Here is a 16,467-nt window from a genome sequence, read left to right as displayed (position 1 = left end):
GATGCCAGCTCCCATGGCCAAGGGATGGGAGCCACGTGTGGAAGAGCCTCTTCCAACTGTGTCCACAGTGGCTGTGTGAACCGGGGTCTGACTCCCCTGTTCCCTACCATGTCCCCTGCCCCCACCACCAGTCTCTACCACTGGGCTTTGTATAAAGAAAAATCAAATAACTCTATATTGTGTTAAGCCTCTCTGGATTTGTAGCGCATTAGTGATGACAGGCAGCATTAGCTGAACTCATACTCAGGGAATTTCTTGTGCTTCGTGGGCAGCTGGCCATCACCTCCACCTTGGGCATCCCCCCATGAGGAGAAGTCAGGTGACCTCTCTTTGGTCTAAGCTGTTCTTTCCTTTTCAAACTTGCTAAAGCTTTGAGGAGAAATGATTGATATCCCTGAGTTTCATTTCTGTCTTCCCCTGAACCAAGGGCTGGTTCTTTCCAACCTAGGCCTAAGATAAAATTGCTTTTTGATGACGATTTGCTGTTCTCTATGTAAGTGACAAACATTAATTAAGCCCCTGTTATCTGTTTAGCCCCTGAACTGGGTCTGAGAGACACAGCAAATAGGTTACTCTTCTCAAACACTTTATAAATTAAATGGAGAAGCAGGAGATTCATACAAATCAACTAGAGGAGAACGTGATGCCACCTGTGAATAGATTCTGTGGGAATTCAGCGAAGGGGGAGGTGTGTGTGGCTGTGGTCAGAGAGGCTACTAGCGGATGTACGGATTGGCCTTGAAGGGAGCCTGGGCGCCTGAGTACAGTGAGTAAGAATGGGTTCTGATGCGAGGTTTCATATGCCCTTGCTTAGCACAGAAAGAACCCAGACTCCTCTCTGGAGCAGGGGAATTAGGTTTGGTCAAGCCAAACTGAGAATTGGAGGTGAGTGGAGAGGACCAGAGGACATGGAAAATCACTGGTATTTACACTGTGTTCTCTCTGGGGTCCTCCTGGAGGAGGAATGCAGGACGGAGACAGAAGGGCTCATGGGTTGGTTTCCCTTGTTCTAGGCCTCGGAGGGGACATAACTCCTCTGGGGGGCCCTGTCCTTAAGCATACACTCCTTTCAACCAGTGCTGTGCTGAAGTCAACTAGTATTGGCTTAAGAGGGTCGATTGGTAGATGTTTGGGAATTCTGCTAGCCTGTGTGAAGCACATCTATTATTACTATAAACCAAACCGTGTAGGTTTTATACACACTTACAACTTAACACTTTATATTAAAACAAAGCTAATCAGTACTCAAAACTGCTCCCTTCCCTGGTTTTGCTATAGCTTTCTATTACCTATGCCCTAGAGGTTCCTTACAACTGTTGTTGTATGGTGGTCTTGTGGGTTGAATCACGCCCCCACACATTTTTATGTGAAGCTCTAAATCCCCCAGTCTCAGAATGGGACCTTGCATGGACCTGGGGTTGTTGCCGATGTAACTAGCTAAGATGAGCTCATTAGGGTGGTCCCCTCATCCAGCGTGCCCAGTGGCCTTATAAGAAGGGCCAGTTTGGACCCAGACATACATGGAGAGAGAGCACTGTGTAAACATGAAGAGAGAGACGAGGGCAGCGCTGAAGAAGCCGGCGGATGCCTGGAAGGTAGGAGACAGCCTGGGACAGATTCCCCTTCACAGCCCTCGGAAGGAGTCAGCCCTGCTGACACCTGGATATGGGACTTCCAGCCTCCAGACCTCAGAGAGAGTAAGCTTCCGTTGCTGAAGGCCCCGCATCTGTGGTGTTCTGTGAGGCCGCCCCAGGACGCCAGGCCAGGTGGAAACACCCTGTTACGTAGGGATGAGCTGCGGCCCGACCTCACCTCCCTGCTTCCCATTCTCAGACTTTATGTCAAGAGCTTGAAATCCGCCACAGCGGGCTGATTTGTAAACAAACACCGCAAATCAGGGCTTGATTCATCGTTTCCTTGATTGTCTAGACAAGGGGTTGGCACGCTACAGCCTGTGGGCCAAATCCGGGCCCCCCTCCTGTTTTTGTAAAAGTTTTATTGGAACACAGCTGTGCTTATCCATTTACATATTGGCCATAGCTGCTTACACAAAAAAAGGGCAGAGTGGCTTGAGAGATTGGCAGTATTTATTATCTGACCCTTTAGAGGAAAAGTTGGCTGACCTTTGGCCTAGACTGAAGAAGGTGATGTTAAAAACACAGATAAAATTTTAAAGTGTGCCTGGCATGTAGCTGTTACATGGTGATCGCACAAAAAATTGAGAAAAATCTGCTTCCAGTATTTGAAAACTGTTACCTGATTCTACAAAGAAGTTACTCTTATTGTGGACAAATGAGTGAAGTTCTTTGTTTGCTTTGTTTGTTGTTTTGGTGGGGGAGGTAATTAGGTTTATTTATCTATTTTTGATGGAAGTACTGAGGACTGAGCCCAGGACTTCATGCATGCTAAGCACGTGCTCTACCACTGAGCTCTGCCCTCCCTGCAGCACGTGAAGTTCTGACATAGATCTTTGTTGTTTTGTTTTCTTCTTACTCGTGCATGTAAAGAAAAAGTCAGTCAACGTATGTGTCAGAAGTATCCTTGTTTGTTAGTTGCAACCATAGGTTGCCTACAGACATGAGAGTTTGTCAAAAACCACTGAAAGCATCTGTGGCAATCAGTTGGCTATAGGAATGTATTTACATACTTATAATAAATCTCCATATGTAAACATACACACATACATAGTCCCTGGAGAGCCTGTTGTTGAACGTTTACCAGCACATCCTGCCCCCAGCGTCCATGCAACACCCACAGACATATGGGCTTGTTGCCACATGTCTTTGGCCTTGGCTTGGTTTCACCACCGTGTAGATTTGGCTTGTCTGAGAGAGTCCTAGGGGTGGGAGCAACTGCAGTAGAAGAGCTCAGGGGCACCAAGGAGCTTGGCCTGGCTAAACCTGCTCTGGGTGAGGAACCAGCAGGTGCCCAGCATCCATGGGTGAAATGCGCCTGCTGATGGAGGGGCTCCAGAGGAAGTCTGTATGCAAGGGAGCCGTGGGTGAAAGTGCTGATTTAAGAATCTGGTATCAGTGTGAGGGCAGAACCAGCCCAAGGGCTACCGCAATCTGTGCCTTAGAAAAAGCCCCAGGATGCGGATGACTGTGCCCCAGGCAAGTTTTCTGGCATTTGTAAGGAAGGCTTGCAGACTGTTAAGAAATGGGATCCTTGCTTGATTGTGAAAGTCTCAATGGACCCTTCTACCCCCAACCCCCAACCCCCAAGAGCCTGCAAACAGAAAAATAGAAAAGTAGTTCTGAAAAGCTTCGCTAAATGATTGCCATGTGGCTTTCTACTTTCCCTCTGTTGCTTTCTGAATGGTTAAGGCAAATAAATAGTTTTTCAGTAACTTTTTCTCAGCCACAAATAGATACGCATGGAGGATCTCGCTTTAAAACTGAGCCCATGCATCTGCAGTAAGTTGGGAAGAACTGGGGCTCCATGGAGACTGTACTGGGGAGGGACTCCCATCACAGCACCTTGGGTTCACCCCTTGCCACAGCAGCCTTTGCCTGGCCTTCCCTGGCCTGTGAGGGCAGGTACTGGGGGCCGTTCCCCTTGGTGTAGCAGAGGCCCAGTAGCTGCCTGTGACTTTGCGAACCTCTCCCTGTCCCCCCGCAAGGCAGTGACCTCAACCAGCATCTTCTCAGAGCCCCCTTCCCCATCAGAAGCATCTCCCCCCCAGTGGCTGTCACTTACCTCTTTCTTCTGGGCCCAGGCTTGATTTTAGGCAGGAGGGATATAAGGAACTCTGGTCTGATGCTCTGGCACGAAGCCCCCAGACCTCAGTTCATTTCCTGCCTGCTGAGTTGGGTCCAGGACTGGTTACTGGGCTTGTGTCTTTCTCTCGATGCAGGATGGGACAGGTCTGTCCCCAGTGGCCCCGCTCAGTGCTCCAGATCCCTAAGAACTGGGGTGCAGGCTTGTTCGTGCCAGTCCCCCTGTGGCCTTCAGAAATGGATTCCTGCCTCTGCTTCCTAGCCCACTGGCCTTGGTTGCCTGCTGACAGACGTTTGTCTAGCTGTGTGCCTTCCCACATCTCCTAGCATGGCCTGTTGCTAGATTTTCCTTTTCTTCCCTCTAAACTGGACTTCAAGTATGCAGTGGAGAAGACAATAACTCTGAACCCAGAAGCCCCAGATTGGGGCTCAAATACATGATTTGTCACAAGGTAGCTGGGTGGTCCTCGGCAAATTATTTAACCTCTCTGAGCCATAGTTTCTTAGTCTGTAAAAAGGAGATAAGACATCAGATTGTTCTGAGGATTAAAAGAGAGAGCATAGACTGAGGGGCTGTTATTTAATACTGTCCTCTAGATCCCCACACCCAGTTGTTGTTCCGCAGAAATGTGGACTCTGGTTCAGTCACTCTGGGGCTGGTTCTGAGATCTGCCTGTTTAGGCAACTCCCAGGTGATGCTGGTGCGACCTTGACACCAGCTCCCTTCTAGCACCTGCAGCCCCCAACTCCTGCCTTATCCCAAAGAGGAGGCCCTCACTTCGGGCCAGAAACCCCTGGTCTGCCCCCCGCAGTGTCTCTGTCCTGCCCTGTTAGGAGATATGTCCCTGATTTTCATAGCCCAGGGGAACTAACACCAGAGAAGGACTCTTTGCAGAGGAAGAAAGGAAATGCGGCTGTGAATTTAAAATGAGAACAATGAACAGGACAGACACAGGAATAGCTGTTCTGCAGGAGCAGGTGTGTGAGCACTGGTACTTCTATTTAAAATGCTTTAAGAACTTTAACGGTCTTGAAATTTATGATGAATGAGCCCTAGAGAGCTGGGATATGGAAAAAAAATGGAGGGAGCTCTGTCCCTGAGCTGATATAAAGTATGGAAAATTGCAGGAAGGAAGACAAAGAACGGCAAGAATGCATGTGTATATTTGTGATCTAATTGGTTTTTATTCCTGGAATAAATGCACTTTTCTTCTCCTCCTTTTTTTTTCTCCCTCCCTGAATGTTTTTGAGTGAAACCTTTGCAGCGTGCCTCTCCTTGATCCAGATGTTCAAATCCCCCTCCTTCCCCAAGGCCCAGCTCCAATCCCACCTCCTTCAAGCAGGCCGTAGTTAACATGCTGATTTAGGGCTGACCAGGGTTTCTCGGAGCCAGCCAGCCCAGGGGTAAGGCTGTCCCAGGGGGAGGCCCGGCAGCGGCTGCCTGATTCCCCCAGCAGCGCACACCTGGAGCTCTGGTACTGCCAGGCTCTTCTGGTTGGAGGCGTGGGGACCGATGGGGAATCCCTCTGTGTTTGTGATGTGATGGTGATGCAGCTACCAAAACCAGAGCCTCCACAGCTGATCTGGCTGCTCTGGGTGTGTTCCATCTCCCTCAGGGAGGCCTTGTGAATGAAGAGCCCTGTGGTTTTCTTTCTGCCCCCTCCCTGAGGCTCTGGGTTAGAGTGGGCGGGTGAGTGGGTGGGGAGTTACCAACCTGCCCTCTCCCCACACTAGGCCACACCCTGCTAGGACAGTGACAGAGCTTCTCAACTGTTCTTGAGTTCATTTTCTCCTTCTCAGGAAGCTGGCAGTGGTCCAAAGGGAGCTGAACTGGAAGAGTTTATGTCAGTTCTCTGTGTGACCCTGTTCTGCTGTAAGAAGGTCTTTGTACAGGGGTTAGTTGGTGTCTGCATGGAGAGTCTTTGCCCTTCCCATGAGGCTTCTCAGCTGCTCTGACAGACAGAGCGGCTCTTCTGTCCTCGGCTTGGGCCGGCCTGTTGGAAACTCCCTCAGAGCATCTTCCTCCCTCTCCACATCCTGAAGCACATCTGTCCCCTGAATGTCTGTTACCACGTTTCTCACTCTACTTTCTAGCCTAGTTCTTCATAAACAGGTAGCATCTCCAAGGCTAGGATGCATTGTCCTTGAGGGCAGGAGTCATGCCTGATCTATCTTTACAGCATTTTCATCGATGGTGTTCAAAAGTACCTACTCAGTGGATGACTGGAAAATTGGAATGTTCTAAAATCGTAACAGTCTTGCTGGGCCAGTCTCATTTGGATCTGGAATTGATACTCTTGTGCCATCTTTGTCCCGTCCCAGCTACTATCTTGAATCTTTTCGTGCAGCTGTGATGAGCAGATACACCGTTTGCTGTACCACACAGATCCTAAGAAAAATATCACCAGGCCATTTTAAAGTCAAAAAGCCAAATAGTTTAGTATCTGGAAATACATAAGTTTTTGCAAATGCTAAGACTAGAAAAGAAAACTGGAATGCCACAGACTTGCTTTAACATTCTTTAAATGTTATAATTGATACTTCTTATTTTTCTTGCTTTGGGAGCAGCTCTTTCTCTGCAGAGTTCGAAAAGAGCTCCCTCTGATCCTGGCAGCGGACTCAGGCCATTGTGGCCTTTGAGTGTTGGAAGACTCATCCTGCCTGGGTCTGGGAGTTGTTCTATTCCTGTTCATCTATAGGGGAGGGGACAGAGGATGGGGGACAGAAGTATAGGCCTCCTATAGAACATTAAAAAAAAAAATCAACTCTGGCAGAAAAAAAGGGTGGTGAGGGAGGACAGTATGGATCATAAATGCAAGATCTCATTAATTCACTACTTCCTACTCCCTCCCCCCTCCCAGGCCAGCTCGCACACAGCGTCATCATCAAGAGTAGGTTTGAATTTGCTTTAGTTGGTGAGACCCCAGCTCCAGCGTGACTATAAATCATGGGTCTGGGGGTGCAGCCGCTGGACCTTAAGGGGATGACCCTGTGTTGGGACCCTGCCAAGCAAACCGGCTGGGGAGCAGTCTCTGTATCCTCTGCTGGGGACACTGAAATTGTCCTGTGCTCTGTAAGCTGCAAAGGTTTCTTATCACATGATGGCTTTCGTGTTGTCCTAGTGACTCCCAGAGTTCCTAATTCAGGGCAGTTGGCTGACCTTCTGGAGGAAAGAGTGGCTTCTCCAGGCTGCCTGCCCCTCCCCCTCCCGTCAAACTTTGCTTCTCCAAGTGGAGTTTAGGCAGCAGATTGAGTCAGTGGCTCTGTTTGCTTCCATCTGACCTTTCTGTGGCTGGGCTTCCTTCCCTAGCTCCTCCCTCAGTGCCTCTCTGACCCTCATTTTAAACAAATCTCTAGGCTTCTGTCCCTGGTGCCGTGATTCTGGCCAGAGCCACCTCTTAGATCAGTTGCCACATCTCCCAGCGTGGACTGTTGCTAGATTGCTAGATTTTCATTTACTCCCCTCCAAGTGGACTTCAAGTATGCAGTGGAAAAGACAGTAACTCTGAAATCCACCAGGTTGGGGTTCAAATACGTGATTTGTCACAAGGTCACTGTGTGGCCTTGGGCAAGTTATTTAACCTGTCAGGGCCACAGTTGGGGTGGACGTATGTGTAAGCGTCGTTGTTGTTTAAAGTTTTGGTCTCTAAAATAATTAATTAACATGCCCTTTGTACACAGAAAAGAAAAGAACTTTTTTTTTCTCTCCGAGTTTGCTGGCTCTTCTTGGCTAAGCAGCCCATTTTATTAAGTTTAAATACATCTGTTTTGTGAAGAAAAGAGAAATGGAGGCAATTTGCTAGTAGTAACTGAAAAGACCAGCCCCCTCCTGGGCCCCAGCATCATTCTGGGATTCATGGTTCCCCCTGCAGGCTTATTAATTTTTATTTCTCACCCTGGAGTTTTGTAATAATGCTGCTTTAGGGTCAGGGGACTGGGTTCCACAGTCACACGTCAGTGAGAAGCCTCTTGGTGTTTCAGCTGTTTATAGGCTCATGTAGACCAAGCACCTACTATGCACATGTGCTCTGTACCGAGAACAGAAAGATGAATAGCACTTTATGTTTGAGATGCCCCGGAGTGGGGAGGGAGGAAGTTACCTAAACTGCGGATTGTAACGATTGTAATGTAATGCGGTGTCTATTTGTAACAGACTGTTTCCAGGCCCTGCCAGCCTGTGGGTACAGGATGAGGCCAAATTCACTGTCAGAACTCAAATTTCACCAGCCTCTGCCCCTCCCTGGAACGTAGACCCTCAGCCAGTTTTTCCCTTGGGCCCTTGGAGTTTCTCTTATGCTCTTTGGCTCTGTCTCTGGGATGGTCTTTGCCTCCATCCCACTTCTGAACCTGGCCTTTCTGCTGCCAGTACTCTGCCCAAGGGGTGACCCTCCCAAGGGTCCAGTGGTGTCCCCTTCTCTACCGACTTCCTGAGCCAAGCCACGTGTTGTTCTGGGCTCCGGAGCAGAGAACATCACTCTCTATTTTGGGTTACATTTTGTCACCTGAGCACAAAGCAGCATGGCTGTGCTTTTGTGTCTCACATGGTCCCTTGGCTTCTGCCCTCAGCATCTCTCTCTGCAGAATTTGGGCATAAATCCATGGGGTGAGGTCCAGGGACCATCATCTCTGACAAACACAACAAGCACCTCCTTGCTGACATCACCCTCATTGCATAACTGCAGAAAGCAGCTCCTCTCTCTTTCCTGCCAAGAATCACCTCCTTAAACAGATGGCTTCTGCTGGCCACTTGTGGTCAGTTTCCAGACGTGCCCCGGCTGAATTCTTCTTGATTATGTCCTTTCCCTCCTTTTTATTGACCTCTTGACCTCACCTGGACCGCTGCCAGAGTTTCCTAATTGGCTTCACTGCCTCCGGGCTCTGCTTCTCTCCATCCTGTAGCCAGATTACTTCAGTAAATGACCGTCCTTGGATGGGATCCTGTTGGGATCAGCCTTCTACAGGATTCCTTTTGCTGGCTAGATCAAGGTCCCACAATATCATTGCAATCACACTCCTAGTTATTGGCCTATTAAATACTTTTACAAATACTGTTTTTACTTTATCCACTTTCAAACAGAGTCTGAAGCAGTTTCCATTCATCTTTCCAGTTAGTCCCAATCCATCAGTATCAAGGGAAATGGCCATTTAGAATCAACATCTTTACTTGTTCCACCTGGATATGCATGAAATTGGGAAGGATTAGAACTGTTACAGGGAAATGGATTCTTACCAAATTTCAAAAAGGTAGATTAGATTTAGGCCAACGATGACTTTATTCACCATGGGCTTATTTAAGGCCTGTATCTGAAATGGGTTTTCTGGAGAAGGCTACCTGCCCCGGTGGTATCATGTATATGGACTGATGGAAGCCATTGGACAAACAGAGCGGTAAGAGCAAGACATCGGGGTATCAGTTAGGCAGATCTGAATCAGACTGTGATGTAACAAGTCAGGAGACGTTCTCAAAGAGTTGGCTTTTTGCATTGACCAGTCCAAAAACCTACAGTACAAACATTTAAAAAATGTTTTTTGCTAAGACCAGAAAAGAGCCATAAGGACTTCTTAGGCATTAAGTTAACACTTAGGAAGATTTGACTATAATGCACACAATTTAGATTTTTCTCTTTGTTTTCATTTTGAAGGTAGAAATGAACTTCAGGAAGCATCTTTCTTAGCAGATGCTCCACAAGAGATGGGGACCCAGGTGTGACGACTCTGGTGGGAGACACTGGAGGCCTAGGTCTGGAGGGGACTCTGCCTTCAGAGCTGGAGGATATTTCTCCTGAGTCAGTCACCCCCAAACCCAGAGGACACTGATGCAGGGGAGGGAGAAGTTTTCCTCGGCCTTCTTAGGGTCCCTGGCTGGGTCTGATAATTAAACTGACAAAGAAAAATTAATAAGAGAAAAACACACAAATTTATTTATGTAAGTTTTATGTGATACAGGAGCCTTTGTAAGGAAATGAAGACTTGGAGAGACAATTAAAACTGGGTGTTTTTATGCCAGTTTGGATGAAGAGTGGATAGTTGTGGAGAAGCATTGTCAGACAGAGGGTATGAAGTAAGGGTAGTGAACTGGAGGAAGCAGCCAGGCCTGTGTGTTCAGATTCTTGGAGATTAGGATGCTCCTCTCTTCCAGGTGTGAGGAGGGCACCTCGCACCTGAGGCTTTTATGACCTGCTTCAGGGGAGAAAAGCAGGGGGATGGTCAGAGTCACCTTCCTGCTTTCACTGTTTTCTCAAACTTCTTCAGCTTAAAATACTCAATATGCTGAAGTGCCTTGTTTTGGGGTATGAGTACTGAACCCCATCACCAAGGAGATTATTACTAAAGGAGAGGGAAGCCAGGACCTGGGTAAGGGAGGCAGGCACCTCCATCCTCATTATCAAACAAAGAAGATGCCATCATTTTATCCTTACAGTATTTCGTTGTAAGGTCAGGACTGATTGTGGAAAGAGATCCAAGCAGGCAGGGTTAGACAAGGAAATCATGATGGGAAAAGAAATTGCCCCCATGTCTGAAGGCTGGGCAGGCTTTGGACAGCCAGCGCAAGCACATCCTTGATGGGAACGGGTGGAGTGGGGGTGGATAGGAGAATGGTGGGTTCCTGAGACTGTGAGGTCAGGGGCCTTGCTGCGGGGTCAGGGGGAGAAGGACTGGCTTGGGAACTGGAACCTGTGTGTGTGGGGGGCAGGGCTTTATTATGAGGGCCAGAGAGCCAGGAAGAGAAGTTTAGATTTAACCCTGCAGGAAGCTGGAAGCCTTGGAAACAATAATGAGACAGATTTGGAGAGGAAACCCTGGGTTTGGGGGTGTCATTCGAGACGGGAAGGTTAGGCCTAGATGAATGCGGCCCAAGTGGGAAGGACTGCGGGCAAAGGACAATTTACAGAGAAAAACTATTGAGACATGGAGACTGACCATCATGGGAAGGGAAAGAAAGTGATGTTAAACGTCCCATCAGGGTTGCGGCCCGTGGAGACTGGGTCCTGAAGATGCGAGGAGGAGCTGGCCGGGGAAGGCTTATGAGTTTTGCTTTGGCTGTTTAAGGAGATGAGGAGAACCGAGTGGAAGTCCTCCATGGGGCTGCTCCCTGAACCCTTGGAGACAGAGCTCTGCTCTGAGGTGATGACTGAATCCGTGAGCTTGGAAAAATGGCCTCGCAAAGAGAGCACGAGGAAGGAAGAGTGGAGGTGGAGACGGGGCCTGGGACTGGATGAAGAAGAGGGACCTACGTACGGAGCAAACAAAATGTCCCAGCCAACATGAGTCCTGAAGGATGTCTTGCTGCCTGCTGCTCAGGGCACGGCATCCCCTGCTGCCAGGACAGTGCCGCCCCAGCTTGCTCCTGAGCCAAGCAGTGCAGGCCTGGGAGCCAGAGAGATGAGGGTAATTTGCTGCATGATTTGACCTGCCCACTTTGGCGTCTAGTCCAGGGCACGGTTTTAAACATGGTGCTCTCTGTCAGTGTCAAGGCCATATTATCAGCTGCCTAAGCTGGTGCTTGAAAAAGGACCCTGTAATGAGCTGCTAGAACTAACAAATAAAAATATAGGATGCCCGATTGCATCTGAAATTTTCAGATAAACAATGCAAAAAATTTTGTACGTCTCCAGTATTGTATGGTATGGACAGACGTATAAGATAATGGTCATTATTTATCTGAAATTCAAATTTAACTTGGTATCCTGTATCTTATCTGCCAGTTCTGTCCTCTGAGGAATCTGACTTCAGCACGAAGGGGACCATAATCATTCCTTTTCTCAGCTGAGAGGCCCCTTCCCCAAGACACAGTTCGTTCTCTTTCTTTCTTCCCTCCCGTGGAAGCAGATGATGTAGTTCAGAACCAACGACCAATTGTTTCACACCCACCATGTTCCTGACAAGGCACAAGGCATTTTCACACATATGGTATTGGTGTTTTACAACTTGTTCGTGGGATACAGCACTTGGAAATCAGGTGTTTTTGGCAGAATATCCTGAACTTGAAATAATTTTACCAGCAGGCTAGAAGAGATGATGGTATTTGCAGGTGTGCAATAAACTATTGCTGTAGAAAAGCACACATATCCAAAGTCAAACCATTATGTTTCTAAGTCATTCCACTGATAACTGGGAGGCACAGTTTATTGAGATGTTTAATTTTATTCTCCTTGTTGTATTTTCACCTCCCCTATCCTGAGAAACCAAGCCTTTCTGTTACGAGGCCAAGGCACGTTTTGTTGGTACCCGGAAAACAATCCTTCCCAGTGCTTTCTTCTAGAGACCCTTTGGGCAGGGTTACACTGGCCAGTCCACCAGAGGAAAGGGGTGAAGGAAAACATCTGCAGCTGGGGATTGCACTGGCTCAGTGTTGGTGGGTGGGGAGTGGGTGAGTCCATAAAACTAAGAGGAAGGGCAGGCTTTGGGCTTTGGAGTTACCAAGTATGGAAGGGCCCAAGCCCCTCTCCTGCCAAGTACTTCATTAAGGACGGTGGTGATTGCCTATAGAGCAGTGGTGAGGGTCCCACGGATGGGTCTGTGAACACAGTGACTCTACTTGAGTCCTTACAGAATAGATTGTCCAGAGCTTGCCAGGAAACCAGTGACAGACTTTCTTCTTGACTAAACTATATTCAGGCTCCCCTAAGCCAAGTGGACTTTGACCTTGGGGTTTAGTGTCTATCCTTGTTGGCCTGCATTGTCCGGTTCTAGCAAGAGTCCTGTTAGGTCATTTTAGAGAGAACCCCCACCCTTAATATCATCTTCATCCTCCGTATCTGATCAAATTCCTTGTCCCCCATCCTTGGTATCCGATCATACTGGTCTGTCTTCAGCAAGAATCCTGTCAAGCTGTTTTGGCCAGAATCCTCCCTTATCCCAGTGTCTCCTCTTAGTAATTTTCCATCTCTCGCCCTCCTCATCCTGCTCCTTGGCTATAAACTCCCACTTTCCCTTACTGAATGCACTTGTCTCCTGAATAAAGTCTTCCTTATTGTCTTTAACAAGTGTCCGAATAACTTTTAACACCGGTACTTGACTGTAGCAGGAAGAGAAGGAGTGTTGGCTATGATGGTGGCCTCCATAGCTCTGCCCCCTGGCACCCTCCCTGCCCCTTCTTCCTCCCTCCATCCATTCCTGGTACCATACAGCACTCATGATGCCACAGGCGGCAAAGAAGCCCCAGGAATGACCGAGTTTGCATTTTCCACCATCCAGACAGGTAGGAACCAGAAACAGAATACATTTGACTCAGAAACACAAAGAAATCCTATTCTTCTTGCTTCTTTGAATTGCAGATTAATGTTCCATCCCAATTTCCCTTCTTGTTCGTTCTTTCAGTCTGATATCACAAGAACTACTCATTTAAGGATAATCTGGACAAAACCCGAAAGTCAAGAAAATTCTACTGATTGACTCTACCCTGCCCCCCAACACCAGAGTTATGAAAATATCACCACTTAAAAATTTTTTAGCAGCTGAATTCCTCAGTTAGTTCAGTGTCGCAGGAACGTAGTTAGAAAAACTGGATTTTTTCTCACCATGAAAGGCTGGGCACAGGGTGCTGACATTTAAAAACCCCATGTCCAGCATAACACAATGACGTTATTTATAGACCAACAAGGATCTCAGACAAATGGGATGCAGAGGGAGAAACACAAAGAAGGAAGGGGCGAGTCACAGAAATCTGAGGCTGAACTGAGAAGGAAACCCCCAGCCAAATCTGAGACACGTCGAGCTTTTGTCAGGTTCCCGTGATTAGCAGGAAGTTGAGATGACTCACCGCGTCCTGTCACCCTTGCTCTGGGGTCCTATGTATCCCTTCCCAGGATTTTAAAGCCCTGATTTGTGTAGAAAACCACACAATTGGTCAGAGAGTGACTGTGCTCTGTTTTTCAGATCTGTGTTTTTCAAAAGCACAGAATGGTTGTGCGGCTCAGTATCTAAGGCTGACCGGTCTCCCCACAATGGCCTCCCCGTGGAGGCTGGTGCCAGGGTGTGGGAGGGCACCAGGGTGAGCTTTGAGGGGCTTCTTCATGTCTCCCTGCGAAAACCTGGATGCGGGGGCGGGGGGCAGACCTTGGCCTCCAAGTCTTGCTGTGCACCTCTTATTGGAAGGAAGTGGCCTCAGCCAAATAGTCAAGACCAGTTTAAGTTTAGCTTCTTTAGCTTTTCTTGTAGGTCTTAAGTCGTGGGGGGTGGCGGGGAGATCTCCTAACATAACAGGGATAAGACCAGCCAGGGAAATTCTGTTTTGCTTTCTCTTTTGGTTTTCAGATTGCCGCTCACTGGGGTTATTCCTTTCCTAGATGGGCCTCCACTTCACTCTCACCACAAACTATTATGATTTAAAAATTAAAGCTTCATATCCTGGCTCATCCGTTTCCCTTTAATAGGATGACCTGCGGTAATCAATAGAGGAAGTGCGTGAATGTATGGTCCTGTCTGAGAGGATTGAATTAAGTGATGTGTGCAAAGTAGAGAGATGAGATCACTTAGAAATGAGTTTTTTAAAAAAAGTCTTTGGTCATTATCGCTTGCATTTAGAAAGCCAATTTGAAAAAAAAAATCAATCTGAACTGAATTTTTTTTTTCCATCCTTAAATCTTTGTCACTCCTTAGGTGACAGGATGTTGTGAATATAAAACTTGGGATTGGCTATTAAAAGGAAAAGAAAAAGAAAGGATAATCTGTTGGCTAAATTTATGGAAACAACCACAAAACCCCCATTATTCACCTGGCCCTTAGATTTATACAATTTTTCTTTTCTGTCCACCTGACAGTTGACTATTGGTTAGAAACATTTAATGATTACAAGTTCTGGTGAAACACCACAGGTGAATAAAGAGAGAATTTTGGCTGAGTTTAAGGGGCTTTCCTGGGAGACTGATGTATTTTGTGGCCCAATACTTCATTATTTAACCTACAGACCTGGTTTCTTTTGAAAACAAACCTTAAGTCTGGAACTTTCCACGCTTAGAGTCCACATCACTTTCAAGAAAGCCTAGAAGATGTAGCTGAGTAAAAACAGTACTCATTATGAACGGTTACTGCTGTTCTTTCTCACTGGGAAGGCTGGGGACGTCAAGGATCAAATGACCTTTTTATGCAGTGGTGCTGTTTCTCCGTGTCTCAGCCTTTTCATCAGAATGACTGTGGCTGAGCTAGGGGCAGAAAAGCTTTTATGGAAAACAGTGTCAGCGTCATAATTGGCGTCCAGTCATCTCAGAAGTCTTTACATAACTTCCCACAGTCATGTCAGAGGGCACGGGGATAGACGTGCATCTAATTTCTTTTTGGATTGTGCAAGGAAGCACGATCCAGAGAGAAGTCAGCTTCAGCAATTTTCAAAGAGTTTGAATTCATATCCCTGAATGTGGTCCTCGAGTCTACTTTCCCATCCTTTACTGCACCCACCCAAAAGAAGGGGCCTTCTGCTCTGTATTAGGACTCTCAGACATGCACACGGAATGTGAACCTCAGAGATGAATGCTCAAAAGCTGGGCATGTGATTACTTCCTCCAAACATCCATTTGTCCTCAGTGTTCTAGGCCTTGCTGTCCAGACGTCTGACAACCTCTCTTCTCCTTTGGTTTTCTAAGTCAAGTGTGGTAAGTGGTGGCAAAAAGGAAGGGCTTCTGCCCTCATTCAGGTTCCTAGGTGGCTTCAACTCTGAGACTCCCTGGAGTTTTACATCAACTCTTGGTTCAGTCCTAAAAGAAGTTGCGTCAGGCATGGCAACTTTTGCCTGCTTTGTTCCCATTCTCTCTGGTGAATCAAGTATTAATAAATGGCTCCCTGGGGGGAGTTTGGGCAACCCACACTAGAAAACAAATTGAAATACAAAATTCTTGGACTGGTGTAATGCGATACCATAGTCACTGATGGACATCTACTTTCCTTCCCATACGTTCAGGAGAAAATCAAGAAAAGTGTATGGCTAACATCATTCCCCATTTTTCCTTTACCCACAAACTCTTTGCTTTAAAACAGCAACCCAAACCACAGGTAGATACTTCAGTGTGCAGATTAAAACCTTTTCCAGGGAACACAAAGAAATTGAGAGGATAGCCAGTTGTTTGCCACTGAATGGGCAAAGGGGAGCACAGTTCCCACTCTGGTCACTGCCTCTCCCCCACCACTGGCCTGCCACCTTTGAGCTGGGAACCACGCACAGGCAGGACCATCTGTCTAGTTTGGGATGGTAGCATTTGTCCAGTTCACCTTCCTGGGTTAAAAGTGTGTGGGAGACAAAAGTGAAACTTTAACATTAAGAAACCCCTGAGTGTGCCAGATTTTGTCTTTGCCTTCATGTTTTTCTCCCAAACACGTGCAATCTCTGTAGAACTTCACTTAAAGAAAACTTTCCTCTCTACACAGCAGGGAATAGCTTGCAAGAGAGAGAGAGAGAGAAAATCCAAGATCTACTGTATTTTATTGATTTGTACCTGGTCTTGTTCCAGAATTGTTGTTAGAGGCACATGTGATTAAGTATGCCACTGACTGCTGTGTTATGTACTCCAAGTCTTTTTTTTTTCCTGCAATTTCATTGACGACCTTGGTGCAGTCAGAGATTAATGAAGATGGATCCAAGTCCTTACTACTAAGCAAAGAGGCTCTAAACAAAGGACAGTAGACCTCAGGGTTATCTTTGTAACCATAGGGAGTCTGTTTCAAATAAGAGGCATCAGATAAGGCAATGAATGGTGTGCTAGGTGCAGTCGATCATTAACGCTCTCTGAAGGTGCTGGACTTCCTCGCCATGTTA

General features: G+C 47.2%; 1 long non-coding RNA gene across 4 annotated transcripts in view; it reads left to right on the top strand.

Moving 5' to 3' along the window:
• Positions 1–16,467, top strand: part of LOC116658208 — a 271,406-nt gene that overhangs the window by 42,401 nt on the left and 212,538 nt on the right. The window lies entirely within an intron of this gene.

The sequence above is a fragment of the Camelus ferus genome, chromosome 20 (genome assembly GCF_009834535.1).
Source record: "Camelus ferus isolate YT-003-E chromosome 20, BCGSAC_Cfer_1.0, whole genome shotgun sequence".
NCBI lineage: Eukaryota > Metazoa > Chordata > Mammalia > Artiodactyla > Camelidae > Camelus > Camelus ferus.
Note: the sequence above shows the minus strand (reverse complement) of the source record. Positions and strands in the feature narration are given on the sequence as shown.